Source organism: Peromyscus maniculatus, chromosome 20, assembly GCF_049852395.1.
Source record: "Peromyscus maniculatus bairdii isolate BWxNUB_F1_BW_parent chromosome 20, HU_Pman_BW_mat_3.1, whole genome shotgun sequence".
Taxonomy (NCBI): domain Eukaryota; kingdom Metazoa; phylum Chordata; class Mammalia; order Rodentia; family Cricetidae; genus Peromyscus; species Peromyscus maniculatus.
In genome coordinates this window covers 7,478,815-7,504,063 of record NC_134871.1, presented here as the reverse complement: position 1 = coordinate 7,504,063, position 25,249 = coordinate 7,478,815, and the positions used below count along the sequence as shown (strand labels likewise).

General features: G+C 37.6%; 1 long non-coding RNA gene across 1 annotated transcript in view; it reads left to right on the top strand.

Moving 5' to 3' along the window:
- Positions 1–7,802: 7,802 nt before the first annotated feature.
- LOC143269657 (uncharacterized) overlaps positions 7,803–25,249 on the top strand; it is a 41,280-nt gene continuing 23,833 nt past the window's right edge. The window contains exon 1 of the long non-coding RNA XR_013046237.1: positions 7,803–7,869. This is a non-coding gene — a long non-coding RNA (uncharacterized LOC143269657). The remainder of the gene's footprint in view (positions 7,870–25,249) is intronic.

The window sequence follows — 25,249 nt, the reverse complement described above, 5'->3', positions numbered from 1 at the left end:
TTGTGAGTTTTAAGAGCTAACATTCAGGAGTGAGCTTTTCACAGGCTTCATCAGAGAGTCTGTTTTCTTGCCCTATTTTCAGAATATAGACAGCACCCCTATGTCTTAGTTTCTTTCTGCTCTCCACATCTCCCATTCCTGACTCTGTGCCCATTATTCCGTCTTGTTTTTATGACAAAGACCATTGTGATGATCCTTTGCCTAACACGAGTAGTGCTGGGAATGGACATCTTCGCATTTGTAACCAAATCATATCCATGACATGTAAGAGGTCGTATTCACAGCTTCTTCCGATTACATCACCAATATCTTGAGGTTATTCTTGGTGTTATTCTGGCCACTATTTTTAATGATGTATCTCCAGAAATATTGTACTTAACTTTTACTCTTTTAATAAGAATTTATCAGGACAATAATGCACATGCAAGGCAATCATTGGAGTTATGTAAGATATTAACAGAATGATTTATATTAGTATCATTACTGTATTTCCCTGCAGCAAAGGCATCCATCCCCCAATCTTAGCTTTTATTCTACAATTTCGCAAGAACTGCCCTCCACAACCCCAATTCTTGGGTCATCTGAATGACTTTTGTTACCTAAATCATTTTTTTTTTATTTAACAAGTTCAGGTTGACTTCTGCCATGGGTGTTCATTGACTTTCATTCTAATTCTAGGCAACTTGTGTTGCCAGGGGAATAACATGCTCTGAGAACCCCAGTTTCTAAGGTCACATCTAGAATCAATCAGATCCCTAATTTCTGGGAGGATACTCCGTTATCCAAGTGTCTATACAATTTTTTAAAGTTTTTCAGGCCATTTGAGTATTCTATTCATCCAGTATGAGAATGATGTTTCAAGTTACTCTGTACTTCCAAACTTTTGCTCTTCTCAGGTCCTCTACTTTTTCATGCCCAAAAGAGAGAAGAAAGACACGTGGTGCTCTCCACATGCTGGCTGTTCCATGGAGATCCTTGTCTAGCTAATATCTAGAGAAGCAATGCAGCAGCTGCTAGACTGTAGCTCACTAAAAACTGGAAATAGTTAAAAAATATTAACAGTGTTCATGCTGGAACCTCAGTGTCAGCAGAGACAGTGGAAACTTGTACAGAAGTGAGCATGGCTCTGTGCAATGTCCATGCTTCCTTCTTTTTCATTCTAGAAATACCCAAGGATGACTCTGGGAATGGAGCACTCATTATCTGATAAAACACAGATTTATGTGACGTTTTATGTGAAATGAACCTGTGTCACTCTTCAAAGGACTTTTCTCCAAACTGAGTCAGAAGGAAGAACCACCCCCATTCATTCTTCGGAGTCATTTTCCCACACAGTGGTTTTCTGTTTGCCCTTTTTCCTGGAATCAATGTTGTCTTGAAGTGACAGGTGAACTATTGCATACCAAACTGAAGATAGGCCTTGGGGGGGTTTCCTTTATTGTAATATTTACTCATTTCCTCTGCTTTGGCTCTCAAAGACACCCTCTTAATGCCTGTGTCAACAGAACATGCTTACCTCTATCCTGCTTGAGTTTTCTCCTTTTGTACAACTGACTGACATTCAACATGCAGTGTACACTTCATTTATTGTAAGTCTCTCCACATTAGAATGATGGAAAATGGGAATGGGCACTTGAACCACTTTTATACCTTTGTCTAGGAACCTTATCCTAAGTATCTGAAATACTACCTGGAACATCATAGGTGATCAGTAAACATTTACTAGATGGATGAATTTCATCTTCATAATAATCTTATGGGAGAGGTACATCATTAATCCCATTTACAGAAGCAGGAAATTGGGGCTCTGGAAGTTAACTGTCTGTGATACTTAGTGTTTGTTGACCAGTTATTGACATGATTTAGACTCATGGGGGGTACACCTCCCACCATACCTGTGAGGAATTTCCAATGATAGTTAACTGAATGGGCAAGTTAAAGATGCACCCTCAAGGGAAGTGGTACTTCTAGATGGAGCCTGAATACAAAGATATGAGAAATAGCAGTATGCCTGTCTGCCTGCCTTATTGATTTTCTGCATGGATATGTCTGTAGCAGTAGCTGCCACCATCCTCTGCTGATGTTGGGTCCCAGTTTCTTGGCCCTCTAATATGGACCCTCCATGGAGAGTGCAGGGTTGCAACATCAGTTTAGTGTTATGCTGGCATCCAGGGTTAGCAGCCCACTCATCCACCAGGCCCTTTGCCTCTCCAGTGTTCAGATGGCTTTGGTAGACTCCAACCCCATCATTTAAGCCAATCCAATATATCTTTTTTCATAACATAATGTAGACGATATGCTAATTTCCCTTCTATGTCATGTGAGTGTGTGTGTACACACACACACACACACACACACACACACACACACACACATGTACATGCATTCTATCAGTTATATTCCTTTATGGAACCCGGAATAATATGTGTGCAATTAGAAAAATTGTCCAAACATGATTTTGAATCCAGTCTCAACCCATCCTTTGTCTACTATTTCATACTGATTCTCTTTCTTACCAGCCACCTTGTTAAAAGTAAATCTCTTAAGAGGAGTGCTGTGGAGAGTTTTTCCTTCTCATTTGGTGAAGGGCTAAACATTGCCCCTAATCATCCATGAATGACTGTTTCTTGGTAGGTTATGTCGCTCATTGAGTTCTCAGCTCGGATATGAAACAGGAACATTTAAAACAAAGAGTTCATAAGGATGGTTGCATAAGAATGTTTGTTTAATGAGCTAAACATTTTCTTCCCAGAATAGTAGAAATTCTGACTCAGTAGGTGGGTGTAGGTACTTACCAAGGTTTCTAGGTGTTCCTATTCTTTCCCTTTTGACAAAGGAAATTGGTGTGAAAAAGAAGTTTCTGGAGAAATGAGTTGACTCAATCCAGTATTTTGAAACATTTTCATTTAAAGATGGAAGACATGACCTTTGGGAACCCACAAAAGCATTTTAGGCTTTGTTTTTCCCATGCTTGAGTGTATTTCAGATATCTCTGTACTGAAAGGCAATAAAGTTTTGCTAAAAGTGCATCAATTTATATAAAACTAATAGCCATCATGTTTTTACGGATGATCAATACTTTTAATTTTTATGTGTAAGTATGTGCAGATGTGAAATGTAGGTGCCTAGGGAAGCTAGAAGACAATGTTGGATTCTAGATGACTTTGAGCTCTCTGATGTGGGTGCTGGGACCAGAACTCAAGTCCTCTAGAAAATCATCAGGTACTTCTAAGTGCAGGCAGGGCCATTGCTCCATCCTGATGGTATAGTTTTAAAATGAATTAAGAAATAACTATTTTTGTGGGAATTTTGAATTCCCTGATTTGATTTGTTGAATGTAGATTTTAGAATGTTTTTTGGAATATTAAAATTCATCAACTTGAGCAATGTGTAGTTCCATATATGAAAGAGGACTTTAAATAATCTATTTTTAAAAAGGATTTATTGAAATGTAATTTATTTTGCAAAATTAAACCATTTAAAGTATAGTTTTACTGTATCATTTGTATGATAACTATGACTAAAGTATTTTATGATTACTTATAATATCTTAAGAAAAATACATGTGATATTTCTGATTGAAATATTTTCTCACCCCCAATAAAAACTCTGGTCCTATTGGCAGTGGCTCCTTAGCTGTCCCTCCACACAGCTCCTGGTGAGTATTAGGTTTCTTCCTATCTGTAGCTTGCCTGTTGCAGACACTCCATCCTTGTGGAATTATGATATCTTCTGAGTCTGGCTCCTTTCACAATGCTTGTTAAGATGAAGGATGGATGTTCATGTGCATCAGTATTTTGTCCCTTTATCCTGCTGTGTGATGCTCTACTTTATTCGTATACCATGTTTTATTTACCTGTCCATCAGCAGGTTGGCATTTAAGTTTCTTTCATTTCTTAACCATGCCATTGTTCACTTTCTAGAACTGTAAGAAATAGCTCAGATAAGCTGATTTAAAAGAGAACATGTTCATTTTAGTTAATGGTTTTTAGAGATTTCAGCTCGTGACTGCAAGTGATTGATGTGCATGGCAGAACAAGACCATGATGGGGAAAGAAAAGGTAAAAAACAGGACTGCCATTCCATGATCCTCTCTGGTCATGAGCTCCATCAACCTCAGATTTCTCTTGAGGCCTTACACACAATTGCATCACAGGCTGGGGATAAACCTTTAGAACATGGGCCTTGGGAAGAGTTATCCAAACCACAGCAACACTTATACACATGTGAGGGAGGTTATTTGCATACACACTTTCCCTTGACAGCACATTTTCTACTACCTAGGTATATACCAAGAACTAGACTGGCTGTATCACATAGTAACTTTATTTTATTAATATTATTCTTTTCAGCAAAATGGTTATGGTGAACAGTGACTTTCATGAAGGAATCTAAGTGATAAAATGATTAGAAAAGCTCAAAAGTCAGACAATTTATGCAAATTTTTCAATTCTGTTTTGCCTGTTGCTGATTGTCACTCACATTTTTACTTACACAGTAGAAAACTAAATGGAATAAGCTCTCTCTCTCTGACACATTTCAGTATACAGAAGAGAGGAAATTTAAACTTGATCTTGGGGACTCCAGGTATTTCCACCAACATTTTTCTTATAACATGGCAAAGCACTGCCTTGCGGTTGTTTCCTTTCTTTATTTCATTGGCATTGGCATTTTTTTGGGAAAAGTTTGGAGTTTTCAAGTTTTGAGATTTGAAAGGTTTTTTTTTTTGGAGTATTTCATTTACTAAAAGGAAATGTGAGATCTTATTTTAGGTAACTAATATTTTCATGTTTTATGTAGTTAGACATTCGTATCAAGTAGCTAATAAATTTTATCCTTAAAATAAAAGGTAAAGTAAAAAGAAGCTAGAAAGATAATTTGCCAACTGCAAATAAAATACAAAACTCACATTTATATATAAATGTCCACAGTTAACAAACTGAGCATTCTGTGGACCTTTAAGGCAGCAACCTAGTTTATAAATACATCTGACTCCAACTTGTATGCTAGTTAAGTGTTTCACTTTAATATTCTCTGATTTTTTTTTTCAGAATAAAAGTGGAAATTTACCAGAGCCTTCTTTTTCCCACCATTGAAAATACAAGCTATCTAGATTCAGTGCAGACTACACATTTTCAAAACTATTTTTAATGGTTTAAAACTGACTCAAGGCCTATTTATAATATTAATGATGAGTGGACTTCCATGGAGCATAACAGTCATTTTGTATGACAGTTATCCCAGCATTACAGGGCACATACATGCAGTGGACTGTCTCAAAAAATGTATTTCCCAATTTTAAAATGAAAGTGATAAAATTAAAACAGATACTAATAACTATGTCCATTAATGTCACCACTTGGATGGCATTCATTTGTATATTCCTAAATAAACAATATAGAAAAATCTACTTCAGCATCAAAAAATAAAAATGATTCTGGTTAAGATAAGGTTTGGAATTATAGTTGGAAAAATGGAATAATATTCTCAGGGTTTGCTTTAAGTGTCCCAGAAAAAGGAATGGTTTCAATATGATACGACCATGGGAAAAAGATGGAGGAAACAATGTGCCTTCCTGAGTTTTCTATTAGCAAAGCAACCAGGAGTAGCAGATGGATAGAAACTGTGATCACAAACCAGATAATTCATCAGACAGAAATCACCGAAATAGATTAAGATTAATTCTTTCTAGAACCCTTTTTTCCAATGTATTTTGCTATAAAGAAGCTATTCTAGGTCTTGGGCTATGTGCTCATGACTTCACTCATGTAACTCATTTTAGTTTCATGGCTATTTTGTATCAAAAATGGCTCTAATCATGCTGACTGTAAGTATAATTCCTTCTTCTGTGGACTTGGTCATCTAAAAGTGAATTAATATAAAGTACACGATTGATGTAGGGCCGAAGACTTCAATTATGCCCCCAAACAAGGTTTACTTTTTAATACTTTATTTCTTCTCCAGTCGCTAATTAATAAGGATATAATGTATCTGGGTGGGGAACAGTGAAGTATGAATGAATGAGGGGGTCAGGTGCTCACAACAGGTGTATGGTGGTATTGTGTTCCCCAAAATATTATGCACCCTAATAAACTTATCTGGGGTCAGAGAACAGCCACAATATTAAACATACAGGTTAGGCAGTGGTAGCACAAGTTGTTAATTCTAGCATTCCAGAAGCAGAGATCCGCCTGGATCTCTGTGAGTTCAAAGCCACACTGGAAACAGCCAGGCATGGTGACTCACGCCTTTTATCCCAGGAAGTGATGGCAGAAAGCAGAAAGGTATATAAGACATGAAGACCAGAAACTAGAAGCTATTGGCTGGTTATGCTTTTAGGCTTTTGAGCAGCAGTTCAGCTGAGATTCATTCTGGATGAGGACTCAGAGGCACCCAGTCTGAGGAAACAGGATCAGCTGAGCAACTGTCAAGGTGAGGTAGCTGTGGCTTGTTCTGCTTCTCTGATCTTCTAGCATTCACCCGAGTAACTGGCACTGGATTTGTTTTTATTAATAAGACCATTTAAGATTCATGCTACACAAGTGTACCAGTTTTCCTTTGCTATCCTTTAGAATTTCACTTTACCCATCTTGTAAAGTGGAACCAAAGCAATGAGCTGAATGCTGTTATTGGAAAAGGACATGAACAGTACACAGAGCCCTGAGGGCTAACAGGCAAGTCGAAGAATTGTGTCCTCTAGATTTTATCATGGGCACCTCTATTCATGACTGTGCCTTATACACCTCTGGCTTCTACTTATTCACTACAATAAAGGACATTGGGGGAAGCAGAATTTCCTTTTTTGGGTGTGATATTATTTGTGTAGCTTAAATAACATAGAGAAAGGTATCAAGGAAAGAAAATTCTCATGTAAATTTCCTTGGAAATGATTCTTAGTGGCAACTATGGAAGGATATCTTTTAGAGTAGTGGTCCTCAACCTACCTAATGCTGTGACCCTTTAGTACAGTTCCTCATGTTGTGGTGACCCCCAACTATAAGATTATTTTGTTGCTACTTCATAACTGTAATTTTGCTACTGGCATGAATCATAATGTAAGTATCTGATATGCAGAATATCTTATATGAGACCCCCAAAGGGGTCACAGCCTACAGGGCTGAGAACTGTGGTCTTAGAGTCTTGTCCCTACAGCTACATACATCTTTAGTTTGTGAGTTTGTTTAGATGCCATGCAAATAGCCTGCCATGCAAATAGCCTATGTGACAAGTCATAGATTAAGTGGTGAATAGTGGGTACCTGTGCCATGTTTAAAAGATGAGAAACTGGGAATCTTTGCCTTGCTCAGTCTTTGTCATCTTTAAAGATTTAATTATTCCTGGCCTTTGAAAGCATAACTGAGGGTGTTGTTGTTGTTGTTGTTTTGTTTTTTCTTTTTTAACAGCTTTCCTTATGCTCACTAGTTCAGGGTACACAAATCCATAAAATACTCTTCAACTTTTGTTGAGCACACAAAAAATATATGCTGAACTTTAATCAAATTGTTGAAATATATTCAATTCTATTCATTTCTAACATACATGCTGTATACTTCTTGTGGAGGGGGGGGAACTAACCAAATAAATAACAACAAGCCAAAGCAATTTCAAACAAACAACTTTCATGGTCAGGGAAGTTTAGAAAACTCGATGTGTTTCATTAGACAGAGTATTAAGATTTATCATATAATAAAATAGGATATCTGGATGTTTGAATTCACAAAAAATAGAAAATTATTTTAATATAAGTATATCCCAAATAATATTGGGATGCTGTTCTAAGAAATCAGTTGATTTTTATATTTAGAATTCAAGTTTCTCTGGGCATCTTGATATCGCACTGGCAGATTCCTCTAACAAGCCAATCCCAAGGTAGTATTATAATTGTCTACTTTTTACTTTTATTTGTGTGATTACTGTGGCAATGATATGTAGGGTAGAAAAGGGGAGAAATTTGAGAATCTGTTTTTGTTTGTTTGTTTTTCGTTCCATTGATTCCCTGACTTGGGAATCTAACTCAGAGCTTCAGTCTTCGCTACAAGTACCTTTACCCGCTGAGTCAGGCTGCTGGTCTTGCTTCATTTCTTAATGTCAACAGAGTTCATATCCATCATTTTCCTAACTGCAGCCTTTTTGAACCTGTGTAGGCTGATTCAATTTTAGTTTTTAAGGATAGGGAAGTAACTGAAGCCCAGACTCCTCTGTCGGGTTGTGGGGACTAGCTCATACAAAATAACTAGCCTTGTATAGACGTCAGTTGTCACTTAGTTTCAAAGACACTACTGCTTTAGAGGATGCTACAAGGATAAGTTCTGGGGTAGGAACCACTAGCATTCATTTCCTGTCTTTGGGAGAAGTTTCCTGCAAAAGGAGCCCTCTGAATTAATCAGTGTTCTATTGCTGTGAATGAATGAAAATTGAAGACATGATTCCAAGGGATGGTTGAGGAGAAGGTTTATCGTTAATATGAGACAGAGACAAGCCAGAGGAATCTGGAAGAGTCCAATCTGAACAGGGCCAGTGGGTTGAACTGGGCCATGAGAGAAGAGAGAGTTGGGGAGACCAAGAAAAGAAGGGAACAAGCCAACCAAGAAGGAAGCCACAGACCCGGAGGCCAAGAGAGCACATAGCCAAAACAGCTGAATTATGTAGGGAAGAGAAGCTGGAGGAAGGGAAACAGAAGCCCAGCCCCTGGGTTGGAGAGAGTTAGGGTATCAGGGCAGGGCAAGAAGTGTTGGGAGGAGCCACAGGTACTGAAGAAAACTTGTCCCAGGTTTTTTCTTTTTTCTTTATTTTTTTGAACCCTAACAGCTGAGAGACACATGACCATGACAACTCTTTTTTTTTTTTTTTAAAGCATTTAATTGGTGTTTGCTTACAGTTTCAGAGGTTTAGTCCATTATCAGTATAGCCAAAAGCATGGCGGCACACAGGCAGATGTAGTGCCGTAAAGGTCATTGAGAGTTCTACATCCAGTTTAGTAGGCAGCAGGAAGAGAGACACTGGGCCTAGCTAGACCCTTGGAATCTCAAAGCCCACTGCCAGTAACTCACTTCCTCCAGGTGGGCCACATGCACTCCAACAGGGCCACACCTGTAACTAATGCTACTCCCTGTTGTCTAATCATTCAGCTCTATGAGCCTTTCGGAGCCATTCTTATTCAAACCACCACACCATTCAAATAGGGCAGTGGGAAAGTATGACATCACTTCCGGAAAGGCAGTTGATCTTCTCTGTCTCTGTCTCTGTCTTTCTCTGTCTCTCTGTCTCTCTCTCTCATACTACTCCTTTCTTAATTAACTTTATCACAACACTTAGGATTGTCACATAAAACAAGTCCGAGAGTTGAAGACTGACATTTAATAATTTCAGATTCAGGATATAATATTTTCAGTCTTTGAAGATTTCTGAGCCAGGAAGCAACGGAATGAGTGAGTGAATAGGAAGGCTAACAGGGCCACAGGCTGATGAAGATGAGGCTAGAAGAGGAGAGTTGGCCAAGGGGCTACTAGCAGAAACAAGTAAGCAGAAATGAGTCACTAACCAAGGATGTTGGGTGCAACACGGGCAGAAGAGCAATGGCGGAAGGAAAATTACGATGTGTCACTGATTGAATGACGCCAAGTGGGAGGGATGTCCTGCGTTCAGTGTGTCCACTGGAATTCTAGTGGAGTGGAACGTAAGAGCGGAGAGTATTGAGCTGGCTTCACAAAACATACAGAAAACATTTCAAGAATCTACAGCCCAGAGGAATTGGAGGAACAGAATTGGCAGCCTGTGGACATTAATTGGAGCTTTTTGGTTTCATCATTTGATTATTTTAAGGTTATTATAACTATTGCCAGAAATGGAGGGACTTCCTCTTTGGAATTAGTTCCTATTTACGTTGCTGAGTAAACATCCCTTTTTAAAAGCACAGCCATTAATAATTTGTCCATTTGTACATCCTGCCAAACCACTATATTTCCCCATCTATGGGTTAACATGGATGACAGTCACTATTAAGCTCTTAATGGCTAGTTATTTATTCCTGAAAATATGTTCACTTGGATGTTTTCATTGAATATCTAGACATTTATTAGTCATTTGTTTACCATTACACACATTGATGGAACTGTTAAATGCACCATTTTGCTGAGCTGTTGGAGAAGAATCATGATGACAAGAAGCATATTGTTTGGAATTCGTTAGGAACATATCTCAATAGTGTTGGTTCTGTTTATTACAGACCTCAAACAAATCAAGTCATCTACAGAAATAAAAGACAAAACTGAAAGACTCACTTGGGGACAAATATGCTAAGAAGACAATTACTTGTTGTTAAAATCCACTTGAAAAATGAGTAGTAGCTAAGTAACTGGGAGTTTAGTAATTTAGAAGGCTGTAAATTTAATATTGTCCCTGGGGACTGTGGTTTAGAATGATTAATGGTGGAGCTTTGTGATAATTCAGTAGGAAATTTTCTTGGGTAGGTTTCATATGAAACATTAGTTATCTGAATTGGTGTATGATTGGGATATGATATACATAATTAATAAAAATAATTCAATAATTATTAAATGATATGGTATTTAAGAATAATCAATGTTATGATTTGGGGAAGTAAAGATGAAAAATTAAAATGGTAAACTTTTTAGTAAGATACACCTATGTTTTAACCCTGTATCTGACTTAGTCTTGCTGTGTGATCTCTAAGTGCCTCAAACTCTCTCATCTTCAGAAATCCACAATGCTGATATCATATTAACTTTATAGTGACCAGAAAAACTGATAAGATGCACCTAAAATGTGCAGATCAAGGTAGAAGTAGGTATTACTGGCATTATTTCCTCATAATTCTAATCCCTTATCAGGCTGCTGCCTGGAAGCTGGTGATTTGTGGACCACTTTGATATCTTTAATGCTGGGTAGCTACAAAGCATCAAAAGACATCTCTCTAACCACAGCTTAACCACAATGACAACTTTGCTGAATTTCTGCTTTTACTCAAAGTCAAGGTAATTCTCCTGTTGTTAATTTCAATCCCCAAGTGGAGTGAGTTTCCCTGCTGAAATTTTGAATACTGTGCATACAAGGAGTGTCCTAGCATGTAAATGGGGACATCCCTTGCTGCCCACAAAAGACTTCTGAGTTGTATCTGGAATGCCAGTAAGTCTCCTTCTTGGTTGAGTTCCAGCTTTTACAGCTGAGCCAGGGCACAAAATTGCTATCTCCTGCACATTCTCCACACCCACTGCTCCTCCATTCACCAAAAACAATCTCTCTCCTTTCTTTGCTAAGATGGGGGTAGCTAGGGAGTCCTATAGCACAAGAGAGCTGACTCCATTCGATTATAATTCAGTACCCATAGAATTGTAAGATTAAGACAGGGAAGGGAGATAAAAGTGACTGGAGTTAAACAGAGCTATTAGTGTGTGTTATCAGCTGGCCAACTGGGCCCAAAGCCTCAAATTAGAGTCCTTACTCAAGATTCTTACCTAAAGAGGAAATCATATTGCATGAAGCATGCATCTGTCCTCAAGATTGTGTTTAAGAATGATAAATGACAGAACAGTCATTCTAAACACAATAATTCTGAAGGCCTGGGATGGAGTCCACAAGCATTCATTTGTTTATACTTCCATAGATCTCTCTTATACAGAGATAGGACTACAAGATGCTTAGTCACTTTCTGATTAGATGTGAGCCCTGCTCCACTGGAGGAAATGTCATGCTTGGTACTGTATTCATGGTCCACAGCCTATGGCTGGGGAGGTTATAGGCCCTAATGTAGAACCTTGTTATTTTGCTAAATGGTTGTGCTGTCAAATTCAGGTTTCCTTCTAAAAATTTATGCTTAAACTCATAGACCTGGGCTACTGTCAGCCTTGGCTAGGGAAGCTTCTTTTGTAGTAGATAGCAGTTAATGGATAACTAAATAACCTTTCAAAGTTATGAGAATCAGAGACTCATCTTCAGCCCTAAATAGGGTATCTGTCTTAACCTCTCCATCACGAAGTCTCAGGGAACATCACAGAAAAAGAGGCAAGGGGGATATAAGAGCAAAATGATGGGTAGCAATGATATGGACTGCTGCCTATGGACATGACATGGTTATCACACCCGTGAACTCACAGGAGATGTGGTTACCTGCACAAAACCTACACAAGAGCAAGTCAACTAAAATATTAGAATTAAAGGGGTTATATGATCTCCAGGCACCACCCCATCTTGAGGAGCTATTGACTATGAATAGCTGCTGCAGGAGGGAGAATCAGTCTTTTATTTATTTATTTATTTTATGAGGTTGAGGCCACTGATATGTTTCCCATGTCCCCATGGATGACTTTACACCCATGCGTTTATGGGCAGCACTAAGTGGACTTCCTGAGTTATTAAAAAGCAAAGCAACAAAAAGACATAACTCTGTTAGAGGGTCATGTTGTGAGGGAGAAACATAGGTAGGTATATTCATTGCCCATTTTATTCATGTGTGAAATTATTTAAAATGTTAAAAAATGCTTATAAATGTTTAATTCTATAATTGTTACTGGTACCTGTAAAAATCGAAAGTTAAAATCTCTTACAGGGAAAGGATCAGGGTTAGTGAAATGAATTTTTTGTCAGCAGTTGAAGTGCAAGGGCAAGAGAAAATAACAAAGCCCAGATGGTCCTGGAGGAGAGAGTGGAGGGTTAATTTTATTATGGATTTCATAGTGTCGATTGATTAAGGAAGTTTGCAGTTCCAAGTGTTTTAGCCAGCTTCCCATCTGTTCCACAGAAGTTTGCAAGCACAGCTGGGGAAAAGGAACTTCTAGAGCCTTCTTGGGCTTTCAAGTTTCATCCTCTATTCTCCGAACCTAGGAAAAGCTATAAAACAATGAGAACACAGTCTCCCTTTGCACTAAGTCATGGAGGAAAAGTTCTCTTCTCTATTCCTTTTGCAGGGCTCTGGATAGTATTTGTGTTGGGACAACATTAAAATGTAGATACAATTGCAGTGCCCTGCGGTCCTGAGATTGCTTGTTGACTTCTCCTCCTCCTTCTCCTCTTCCCTCCCAAGTGAATTCTTCTCTGTTTTTTTTTTTTTCCCCAAGGCAGGGTTTATCTGTGTAGCTTTGCGCCTTTCCTGGGACTCACTTGGTAGTCCAGGCTGGCCTCGAACTCACAGAGATCTGCCTGGCTCTGCCTCCTGAGTGCTGGGATTAAAGGTGTGCGCCACCACCGCCCGGCTCTTCTCTGGTTTTTAAGACTGTATCATCATGAATCAGCTAAAGGCTGTCATTTCATGTAAAATGCTCTCTGTGCTTGAATCATTCTCAGCTTCCCAATGAGATCTTTTGCATATGAAATTCTTCTAAATAATTACTAGTCATAGATGATGAAGACAATACCAACCGACATCTAACATGGAAGGGGTAACTCTCACAGGGTTCTAATAGTCGGCAAACAACTATAGGGGAACTAATGCCTACTGAGAAAGGGTAAATAAGTCCCTGAGGATGAGTGCACTAATTGATTATGGAATTCCAAGTGATCAACACTGAAGCTATATACTTAAAAGCAACACAAAGTTGACTGAATCAGTTGCATTTATATATTAATATTTGTATGTTTGTCTGTGTGAATGTGTGTAACAATAATAAGAGTGTAATAATAAAAGGAGAGCATCAATATCAATGGAAGGGATGGGGCTAACAGAAGAGGATTTGGAGGGAGGAAAGGGAAGGGAAGGAATGATGTATTTATAGTATAACTAAAACAAATAGAATATATGTGTAATCGATACATTATTTTTAATTACAATTAAACACTGAAAATTTCCCTAAGCTCATGAAAAACAATGATCAATGGTCCTAGTTGTTGTCTAGGTGTGTTGTTTGCTTGTCAAAGTGTCAATGTTTCTTTAACTTTAATTTCAACAAAAATATACCTGGAGCCACACTCACAATATTGTGATTCTAAAAGTCTAGGATAGATTCCATCTTTATTAGTATTTAAAGTATTCCAGGTGCTATTTCTATGAAGAAGAGCCTTAAAGCAATACAGGAAACATATAAAGAAAGTCTCAAACTACAAATTTAATTCAAATTTTAAGTGCACTGTAGGGACAGAAGAGAATGAATGAACAAGGATAAAAAGAAGTTCTTGAACTTGTATGGGGGAATGAGAACAGAAAACCAACTATCACCTGAGGTTGGAACTAGCCAAGAAGGGCTGGCAGTAGGAGGAAGAATGAATTCAGAAGAATAGAGTGTGAGGAATGATGGCAGAGACCTCACAATAGTCTCAGCTGCCCCTTTAAAGATCTGAGCAGTATTTCTGATTTGTGCAAAGACACTCACCTATACATAAAAGGGCTGTCACTTTTGGTAGTGTCAACAGTGCTAACCCTTAGCATTTCTAATGTAAGTGAAAGGCCTTGTGTGGACTTATCTGCATCCCTTAATAAAACTACAACTCCAAATCTGACAAGTATTTTCTAAACAGTTTTGAATAATATCAAGAGGCTAGGTGACTCCCTGTAATCTACCAGGTTCAAACAATTCTCATTATTTTGGTGCTATAGAAAACTGGCCTGTTAACTGGCTTGTCTGGATAGTTGAGGAGTTTCTAATATTAAAGCATCTAAGAGGTTATAAATAGAATAATCAAGCATCCAGGTGTGGAATGAGTGCTCGGACTCTCAAACAAGTAATATTATGTAGGCCTCGTGAATATGACCATTTTTTGTACTCAGAGCTGTGGCAAGGGTTCTCTGCTCTGTAGAAGACTAGTATCTTCAGTATAATCGGTTCCTCTGAGCATCCAGCCTGGCTATGTGAACCACACACAGTGGAGATGTTGTCAGAGGCTTCAGTCAGATCACTATGTCTGTAGGCTTTGCACAACCCTAATATAGACTTCATTGTGTTATAATGGCACTTCCCAGCTGAAAGGATCACTTGTACCATAAATGATGGCCTTCATAGCTAATCTTCATCAGTAGGTGGCTCTGAGAGGCTCCAGCTAGATTTTTAACTGTTGAACACTGGTTGGAACAGATAGTCAGGTTAATTTGTTATGTCATCAAATTTTCCTCCATTTCAAACAATAAAAGCCACATAAAAACCATGACAATTATCATTTCTTTCATCCTTCTTACTCCCTTGGTTCCTTCTTCCTTTCATTGCTTTTTTCACATGCCAGTTAAAGAAGCATTCCAAAATCATCTACTATGTGCCACATGCTTTGCCAGTGGGGACATGGAAAGCACATAGTATTATCTCCAGTTATTCCCATAGTCTAGGAGTGGTAAGCATAATCAGTTAATTTAGTTAAAATGACACAGGTATGGTGTCTTAGATCCTTTCCTGTTGCTGTGATAAATACCCTGACAAGAGACATCAGAGAGAAAGGGTTCATTTTGACTTATACTTCCAGAGTGCAGTCCAGCACTGAAGGGAAATCCTGATAGCAGGAGAGTGAAACAACTGATCGTGTTGCATTTCCAGTAGGAAAGAACTGAGAAATGAATCCTCCTGTTTAGCTATGTTCTTCCTTTGTATGTGGTACAGAACCCAAGGCCAAGGAAATAGTGTGAGCCACTTTTAGAGTGTGTCTTTTCACTTCAATTTACCTAATCTACATAATCCCTCCCAGGCCTTCCCAAAGGCTTCATCAAGATAGTTCTTCAAAGGCATGCCCACAGGCTTTTATCGTAGATGATTCTAGATCCATTCACATTGAAAATCAACACCAATCATCACATGTTGATATAGAATTATTTCACCAATCATCACATGTTGATATAGAATTATTACATCATCTATTCAGTAAATACTGGCTATGTATATATTAAAGATTAATCCAAGTGTTTTATAATAATTGAGTCATTCAATTCTTATCTGAGTACTAAAAGATAATCAGTACAAATATCCCTAATTTGCAGAACAGAAAATTGAAATATAAACAGAGAAATAATATCAAACAAAACTATGCTTAAATGAGGCACATTGACCTCAAGCTAAAGCTTTATCCCTGTTGGTACCCCACTGCTTAAATAGGAGCAGAATGTAAAGTGAACAGAAGGCAAGGTGCATATATAGTGTTTATGATTGCTACACATGGTTCAAGTTTTACACAGATTTATGTATTTTTGCAAACATGACATAAATATATAAAACACATCTGCAGCATGTATATCACTTTAGGGCACAGCATTACTATGGTTTGGATAATATTATTACCTATTTTTTGATTGGCCTATTTAGGTGCAGTGAGGTTAAAGCAAGTTGTCACAAAGCTCAGTGAACATAAAAGGTAGATACTTAAAAACAAGTTGGCTGCAATGTTGTTTAGAGTACCATTGAGATTGTGTCCATATCCTTTTCAAAACTATAGAAATAGTCAAAGACTCAAGTAAGTACAGTTAAATTCACCACATTTTTAATCTTAGTTGGTTTTCATCTACATACTTTATAAAGGTTGCCGAACACATTCAATGGGGAAAAAAGGTATGAGAGGTTTTTCATGTGTGAAGCTAGATTCAAGTAAAGTCTCTGACACTATATTTCAGGGCTAATTTTTTTTTTATATAGTTTGGTGTAACATTACCCAAGTCTAATATTCAACCCATGCAAATTGATTCTCTACTCCTACGTTGAGTGCTACAAAGAACAGGGGTGTTTTAGAGTGTGGGGAGATAGTCTCAGTCTTAGACTCACAGCTATAACCTGGTGTCCTTCTGGGGAGGTTTGTCAAGGGAGCAACACATCTGTTGAGCTCTCTGTCTGCTACACCTCATCTGTGATTCTGTGAGATGTATTTGGGTGTCAAGATGCTATACACCAACCCTACCACCTGCCCTTTAACAGCCATCACATTGTGCATTGAAGTAGGTACCAAGAGAATAAGAACATTACACATCTACATTCCTTCAATTATGTGAAAGCAAGGCCTTCATTTTTTCAGAAAGGAAAAGAGACAAGAAATAAAGATTGCAATTTTCCCTTTATTTCATGTGACCTGATTGTGTTATTTACTGAATTCCCAAGGTTTTACCTTTTAACCAATTCTGTTCAAAGTTAAAACTTGAAAAAAAAAGTTCCAGTATTTATAAGTAACTGTCAGTTAGAGAGAATTCATAGGCAGCTCTTCCCATATGCTTAGTATTTTCCAGGAGCCATCCTTTAAATGTCTTATCTTTTTTTAAAAGAAATGGCATTGACATGGAACAGCTACCAAGCAGTTCATCTTCTACCATCTTATCTTTACTTAAATACTCCTCTCCCACCCAATTTAACGCAGCTGCCAGCTGCTTAGACAATTTTCCTGAAAGTATATTAGAAATGCATACAAAGAAGCCTAGTTGCGTATCTGTGGACTCCTGGTGTAATGCCTAAGCAGAGTCTAAATTGAATACCAGGGAAAAGAATAAATATTAGCCAAATTTTACTCTGCAGGCACCAGCTGAACCTCGATTTTATATACCATGGCTCCATGGCTCCATACATCTCTGATTACTTGGCCATGGATATGAAGTTTGGGACTGTTATTCTTAAGCAAATGCTAGATAAGAAAAAGCATTTCATCTTTTCATCTCAAACTGTTTCATAAATAGAGGACTTTATAAAATTCTGGTAAAGATTAAATGTGGAAGAAAATAATACAAAAATCTCTTAAGAGTGTACTTAACTAAAATTAGATAGTATTATTTATATGTTCTAGAACTTGGGAAATAAACATTGCTGAATTATTAATGTCCTGTAAACATTTTGGGACAGTGTTGGTTGCATATCTTAAAACACTGGTGCTAAGGAAGACCTCAGCAGACTGTCTGAGCAGATTTTATATCTGTAGACTGTGAAGAACACAGAACACAGGGCTTGAAGCCATAACTGGGTTTGTAATCTTTAGAACTTGAAATTTGTGAACTAAGTGATTAGGATTAAGTAGAGTCTAGAATAAACAGGAAAGATGTGGGGAAATACCATCTTATTCACCTTCTCCCACCTGCTAATACCCTATGTCTTCCATTGTCCAAATTTTACCAGACACATGAGCATGTGTGAATCCAGAATGTTTAGTCTCTAGGAACCAGACTCTTTGAGCTCAGAATAAGTTTGAGGACTACTCAGTAGTGCTGGGTCAGCATCAAACAAGAAGTAAGCCCAGCATGTGACATGACAGAAACATGGCATATTTGTCATTTGCCGTCCTGTCAACACACTGAAAATAGTACATTTTGTCTATCTGTTTACTAAAGTTTGAGAATCTGAGTCTCATATTGGCTGAATAATTTTCACAAGTACAATTCTCTGGAAATTGGCAAAGTCAAGGTCTATGTTAATAAAACTTGGATTTTTAGGCCTAGGTTTCATGTACACAAGTGCTCTCCATTCTCCCACATGAATTTTTATCTTTAGACAGTGTGAATGCATGTCATTCAAACTCCATATTCAGTCCTTTTCACTCACCAATTAAGTTTACCCATTTCCATTTTTCCAAACCAGGCTCAAGTTCCTCCTTCTTACTGGAAACTTGTTCACTAGCTTATCTACTTTTGCCTCTAGACTTTTCATTTAATATTTTTCCTCTTGCTATCTTGAATTGTGATTGATTTGATGACTTGCCAAAAGTAAGAGAAGTTAAGCCTATATTGGGTAAATTAGTTATCACAGTAATGTACCTCCTAAGAAGTAAAAAAACATTAATTTATGAGTCTAACTGACCATAATCAGAGTTACTGTCATGTTAAATTTGAATTGTATTGACAGTATGATAATGATCTCATATGTAAAAGAACTAAGTCATCCTTTGACTGAGAGTTATAGGAGAGTTAATACATTAACCCTTCGGGGAAAACTGAAAGTTTGTGACTGATGAAGTAACATGAAATAGGTATAATAACATGTATCGTGTCTCAACTGAAAGCGCTTTTACAGTTGCCAGTCAGGGATGTATCTAGTCTTGTTTCTATCTTTGGGTAACACTTGTTGGGTCATATTGTCTAAAGTTGAGAATCCCAGGGTTCCTGCATGAGATATCTGAATTGTTTTCTCTCCAGCTTTCTAAATTCAGAAAGCGTTTCTTGTACCTTCTGTGATGAGGAAACATAGATTTAGGTAAGACCTCCCAAATTCTCCAACAAAGCAAATTCATCACTGCATTCTTAATGAGCCAATCTTTCAAAATTGAAAACAGAAGTTTCTTTTGTCCAGGTCCTGTTTGGTCTGCTTCAGACACTCACAGGACAAGTGGACACCTTCTTAGCCTTCATTCCATTCAACAGAGGAAAAGTAGCAGGGTGTTGTTTAGAAAGCTGGGGTGTTACTATTGTTCCTCTTAAGTTCTAAGCATTGAGACAGATGTATGTGGATACTGAGGGAAAGTAATAGAAGTTTTCTGCTTCAAGGTGAGAGTGAATGGGGTGCCATACAGATGGATAAGAAAATACCATTTCACAGAAGACAGAATATTGGGGAAGTTCACATTTAATGAATGAAAGGGAGATTCGTAGTTGAGGAGAAAAGAAGAAGCTTTATATTCATAACAATTCTTATCACATTTAAGACATCTATTCAGCTACAAACCATGCCAAGTTATCAATGCTCCATTCATCTTTTTCCAGTCTCAGCCTAAACTGAGCAGGAATAACTAGTTGCCAAGTGTGACCCTCCTATGAACTTTATGATTGCCATGTGCTATAGAAAAATCCAGAAGACAAAATTGCAACTGTAAAGATAATGTTGGGATCATTCATTGATTCTACATTCTTCTCTACACCTGCCAATATAGTGATCCTAATGTTTGCCTCATGGAAAGTGTCAAGATGTAACGGTTGAACTAGAATCAGTACCTGATATTTGGAAAAATGTAATGATGATGTATCTCTGCAGATGTAGATGCATGATACATCAGCTTTCTTCAGATCTCACTGTAGTGTGCTTGCCATCTGCTCTTCCAGGACCTGACTGACCTTCCCACACACAGAAGAGTCCCCACAAGGTCATTAGGTCCAGTTCCATTTCTCCAGGCAGTCAAAATCTGAGACATCAAAGCCAGTGATCATTCTCTTTTATTAAAGTAGTATCCAAAATATCACACGCATGCAAGACTACCATTTATATGGAACTAAATCTCTCTTGATGGAATTGCAGTTAATTTCCTGTTTTTCTGCTTGTGTGATTCGGTATGTAAGAGTCTAACATTTCATCATATTTTAGTTAAAGTCAGTTCTGTGGATTTTTTTTTCATTTCAGAAAAGAATCCAGCCATCTGCTTTTACATTAACACAATAAATTGCGGCATCATGATGGATTCATTTGTAACGGAATTACATTTTAACTTTTGAAATTTGACTTTTGTGAATTATAGATATCATAAAGGTTTTAAACTGCAGATTAAGTTCTCTAGACATTCTCCCTCTAGGTTCTTGAGGAGGCGATCTGGAGATACTACCATTAGCATCTGGGTCCTGTATGTAATGGAGAAGATAAAATTATCTTATATTTAATGGGCTCTAAAAGATCCCAGCCAGGATTTTTTTTTTTTTTTTTTTTTTTTTTTTTTGCTCAGACCAGAGAGCATCAGGCTGTAACAGCAGCCTGTCAGTATTCGAAGACTGACCATTTGCACTCTTGTTTAGTTTTGTTTCTTAATGCGGACCAGAACGTTGGGAGTTTTCTGAGAGAAGCTGCGAAGATCATAGTTACAGGGTGGGGTCTCATGGGAGAAGCTGGCTGTGTGGTATTCGTGGAGGCAGAAAAGGGGGTGGGATGGATGCAAGCAGAGATCACAGAGATCAAAGAACCATCAGGGCCTTCAGATTTTCACAGCCGAAAAGCCTTTGGCAACTCTTTGATGTCCAATTTACCCTCTGCCCCCAATCAGGAGAGTGTCAGGGAACATGAGTGAGAAGGATTCAGGCAGGGTTGTTGTGTGAGCCTAGGAGGCTGATAGTATCTTTGGGGCACCTTATAAAACAATAATGCAGGGGAAATTACCCTACTTCTTACCTACAGTTGGTCATTTTCAAGTTAGTACACAAAATCTAAGTGGGTTGACCACTGCATTTTGCCAAGTACCTCCAACAAAACACAGAAATATTTATGCTATGGTTATACCTTCTATCCTCAAGCCAGTATACAACTTAATCAATTATTCTCAGGAATCAAAAAGCCCTGAACACAGTGTCACTGCTTTGCTTAGTAGGGTATTCCCTGCCCCAAGTCATGTCCCTGGGCCAATTATCCTTTCCTGCTCCCTGCTCCATTGCTGGCCTTTTATTTCTGTATTTCAAAGCAAGTGTGAAACTCATACAATGCTGTCATCATGCAAAATTTTCTTTATGGCAAACAAAATAATTTTTAATTTCCCCCACACACCAAATTTGCTGGGAGGACAACTCACAGCCCAACTATCAATTTACAACTCTTGAACGTATGACTGAGATGTGGATTCTACTGACCAGCAAATGTTAAGATGAAAACTCCAGAAGCCACCAATTAAAATGCAAACATGTTTTTTCTCTGTCCTAAATAGGAAGCCTGTCTACATAGAGATATGCAAATTAGACAATGTGTCATTGTTTTCTTAAACCAATGAGCTTCTTCCATATTAACTGCCCATTCATGAACTTCCTTCTTCATTTAACCCAAATCAATAAACCTGGGTTTCTTTGTCTGGCTTCCTTGATTTGTCCTCATGAGTCATCTCTCTACTAGGTCTGGAAACACAAGAGTATTATTTTAACTAGCTAGGCAGTAGGAGAAGCAGAGACCTCCAGCAAGTGTGTGTGTGTGTTGGGGGGGGGGGGATGACGACAATCTGAATCAACTAGTGGCTTTAGGAAGATGCTGGAATTACTTTCTGTGGTCAACCAAGCAGAATTGTTCATCAGGACCACATTAACAAGTTAGGTTCTATTTGTTTTGAGTTAATTTTATCATCTGTCTTGTCTTCTGGACAGGAACCAAATGGAGCTACAGTCTTAATGATGAATCCATAGCAAGCACCAGGCTGATAAGGAGACAATGGGGCTATATTCTTCAGGGTGAAGCCATAGTAAATATCGGATTTCTAATCCACATTTTGCAGCTTACTCTTTCCCATGAAAATGTTCCCACTCTGGCTCATAGTTGTCTTTTTTTTTGTTTGCTTGTTTTTTGTTTTTTTTTTCCCTTTTGTCTCAGAGAGAGGTCATATAACAACTCTCTAGAACTTCTCTTTTCTCTGTATCACTATACTAGAAAACCTACTGGATGAATTTACTTAATTATAGAAACATCACTGTTCATGGGTAGTTCAATGAAATAATATAACTGCAGTCACACAATGAAAGGAAATTTGTGATCCTAGTAGTTTTCTAGCTTAAAGTCTTGAAAGAAAAATTCTCTGTGTGTGTATGTGTGTGTTTGTATATGCATGTGTGTGCCTGCATGTGTGTGTGTGTGTGTGTGTGTGTGTGTGTGTGTGTTTGTACAGTGTCTACCAGTTGGAAAGAAAATGAAGATGTAGATCATCTGGAAAAGCAAGGAGGTTGGAAGTTAGAGTAGAATAATATTAGATTTCAAAACCTAACAAACATAGCATCTAGGAGATTGTGACTGAAAGTGCTACATAGATTGAGATTATAACACATTGAAATCAAACTAAAATAACATATAGGAGAACTTGATCATGAACCATAGGTTTAAAAATTATATTCATATATGTATGTATATATAAATTGAGTATCTACAAAAGAGAAACCTATGCAAGGCAGTGTCTTTGTTTTGGCATCTAAAAGTATCATAGTAATTTAAAATGTAAGATGCCACTCGATGAGGGTGTGAGGGAGTGAGAGAGCAAGAATAAGATGTAGTAGGATTTGATTTATGTTTAAATTCATATGCAGAAACTAGGCAGATAGGCTCTTGTGCTTAGATATAATTTGGCAGTATAATAAGCAGGCACTCTGGGGCTTTTAGGAAATGCAAGGGTCTTTTAGAAGGTGCACAGAGAAGTCTGTAAAAATAATCAAAGCTATGTGGAGAGACTTGCTTGATTTCCCAACATTTACACTCATTCATGAACATTTTTCCCCCTAAATTCAGTTCACTGAAGAGAAATGAAGTGGACTGAAGAGAAATAGAGTGTTCTGGAAAAATGTAGATGGAGTCTGGGGTTTAGTAGAAGAGATCAATTAATCTTTTCCTTTTAAAAAGTTTGTTAAAATAGAGCTTTACATAAAAGAAATGATCATATTATGGTGTATAGAGAAAATTCATTTGTAATACAGAAGAGACAAAAAGAAATAAGAACTGGGGATTTAAACAGCTATGACAAGACACACAATAGTATGGTCTTAAAACCAATTAAAGACAGAGAACAACCACAGTATTGGATCCTAATGTTGCCCTTGGGTTTACTGTGAAAAATGGCACACAGGGAAGAAATTCATCAAAGTCTGGGCTGCACCACACTGATCTATTAAGGCTCTCTTATCTAATCTTTATTTTGGATATTGCCAAGTGCCAAGGATATGATTTCTACTATGTAAACATCAGAGATCATTCCAGTGCCTCAGGAGAGATCTATCTAGTAGATGCTAAAAGTTTCATCCTTTTTCAGAAACAGAATCTCTGATCATACAATTTATCAAATTCTACTAATGTTCATTTATATTTCACATGCCTGCACCTAAAATTGTGTTTTAAAATGCTAGATCTTCTAAAACCACCGTTTGCGAGAGTGTTTTTTATTGAAATTGAGTTAAATTGTCTACACGGATTGGAGAAGGGGATTGTTTGTTCCACTTTCATTTTGTGGCTGCAGGAAAACACTCTGGACAAAAGCATGTCAGAGGAAGAAAAGGTTTATTTCAGCGTATATGTTACAGTAAACCATTGAGGGAAAGAATGGTAGGGATTCAAGTACAAACTTGAATTGGAAACCATGCCTGCTTCCTGGCATGCTCATGGCTCATTCTTAACTAACTTTCCTATACACTACAAGATAACCTGTCTAGGGAATAGTATTGTCTACAATGAGCTAAAACCTACATCAGTTAACAATTACGGCAATCTCCCATGGATGTGCTCACTAGGCAAGTCTGATCTGGGAAGTCCTTCAATCAAGACTCCCTTTCTAGCTGGGCAATGGCAGGACACACCCTTAATCTCAGCACTCAGAGCAGAGGCAGGCAGATCTTTGTGAGCTCTAGACCAGTCTCGTCTACAGAGGAAGTTCTAGGAAAGCCAAGGCTATAGAGAAAGCCAGTATATATATATATATATATATAAATAAATTAAAAGGGGGGCTCCCTTTTCATGTAGTCATAAGTTGTATCAAATTAGTAGTTAAAACTGTTAAGATTGGGAATATTCTAACAAAACTCATAGAAATCTACATTACCAAATATTCTTTGTTTAAGCTGGAAAATAATGATGTTTCAGTTCAACGCACAGGGGTCTGAGAACCACCCCTACCTTCTGAGAGGAGTAACATCTTTCTCAAGTGATTAGTAAGCTTCAGTTTCTAAATTTCCCTAATCTACAAATAATATTTATACTTCATATGATTGCTATGAAATTGAGAGATGATAACTTCCATAAAACTGATATTCAGTAAACATTCCATAAAGACATGTTGTTTGCATACCACTAACTGTAATCTGAAATACATGTGAAAGGTAGAGGAAAACTATTGTCAAAGAAAATACCATCTTGCATGTAAAAAAAAAGTGCAATAAAGTGTCAAGTCACAAGGGGACAAACTTTATTTTTGTATTTATTTTGTCACTTTTTTAGTCTGAGCTTTGCATGTATTTTTTGTAAGATATTAGTAGTTATAGAGACATGTATCTGTACTGATAATGACTATCTCATGCTTAAATGTCTTGTTAGTCTCCTGTTAGAAAATTTCATCTCTTTCTTTATCCTTCTGCATAAGCATCTAACAAAGCTCATCAAATGCAGCTCTTCAATAAGAATTTGCTCAACTTCATTCATACTAATGACATTTAATATGTGTTTTCATTACTGTAAATACATTCATGTTTGTCTTTTTCTCCTTAGCTCAGTTCAAGAATGAATCAGTTTACAGAATCTAAACCATTGGTGCTTGACCAGTATTTGGCTCTTATTTTAATATATGGATTAACTTTTGTGGTTGCTTCTCCCTAAATCACTGAAATGTTTATCATGCACTTTACCCTACATTTTCCTACATCTACAAAGTTCCAAAATGGCACAGGACAGGATTTTATACTCATTAGTTTCCTTCTTCTGAATCTTGCTTCATGAATGAC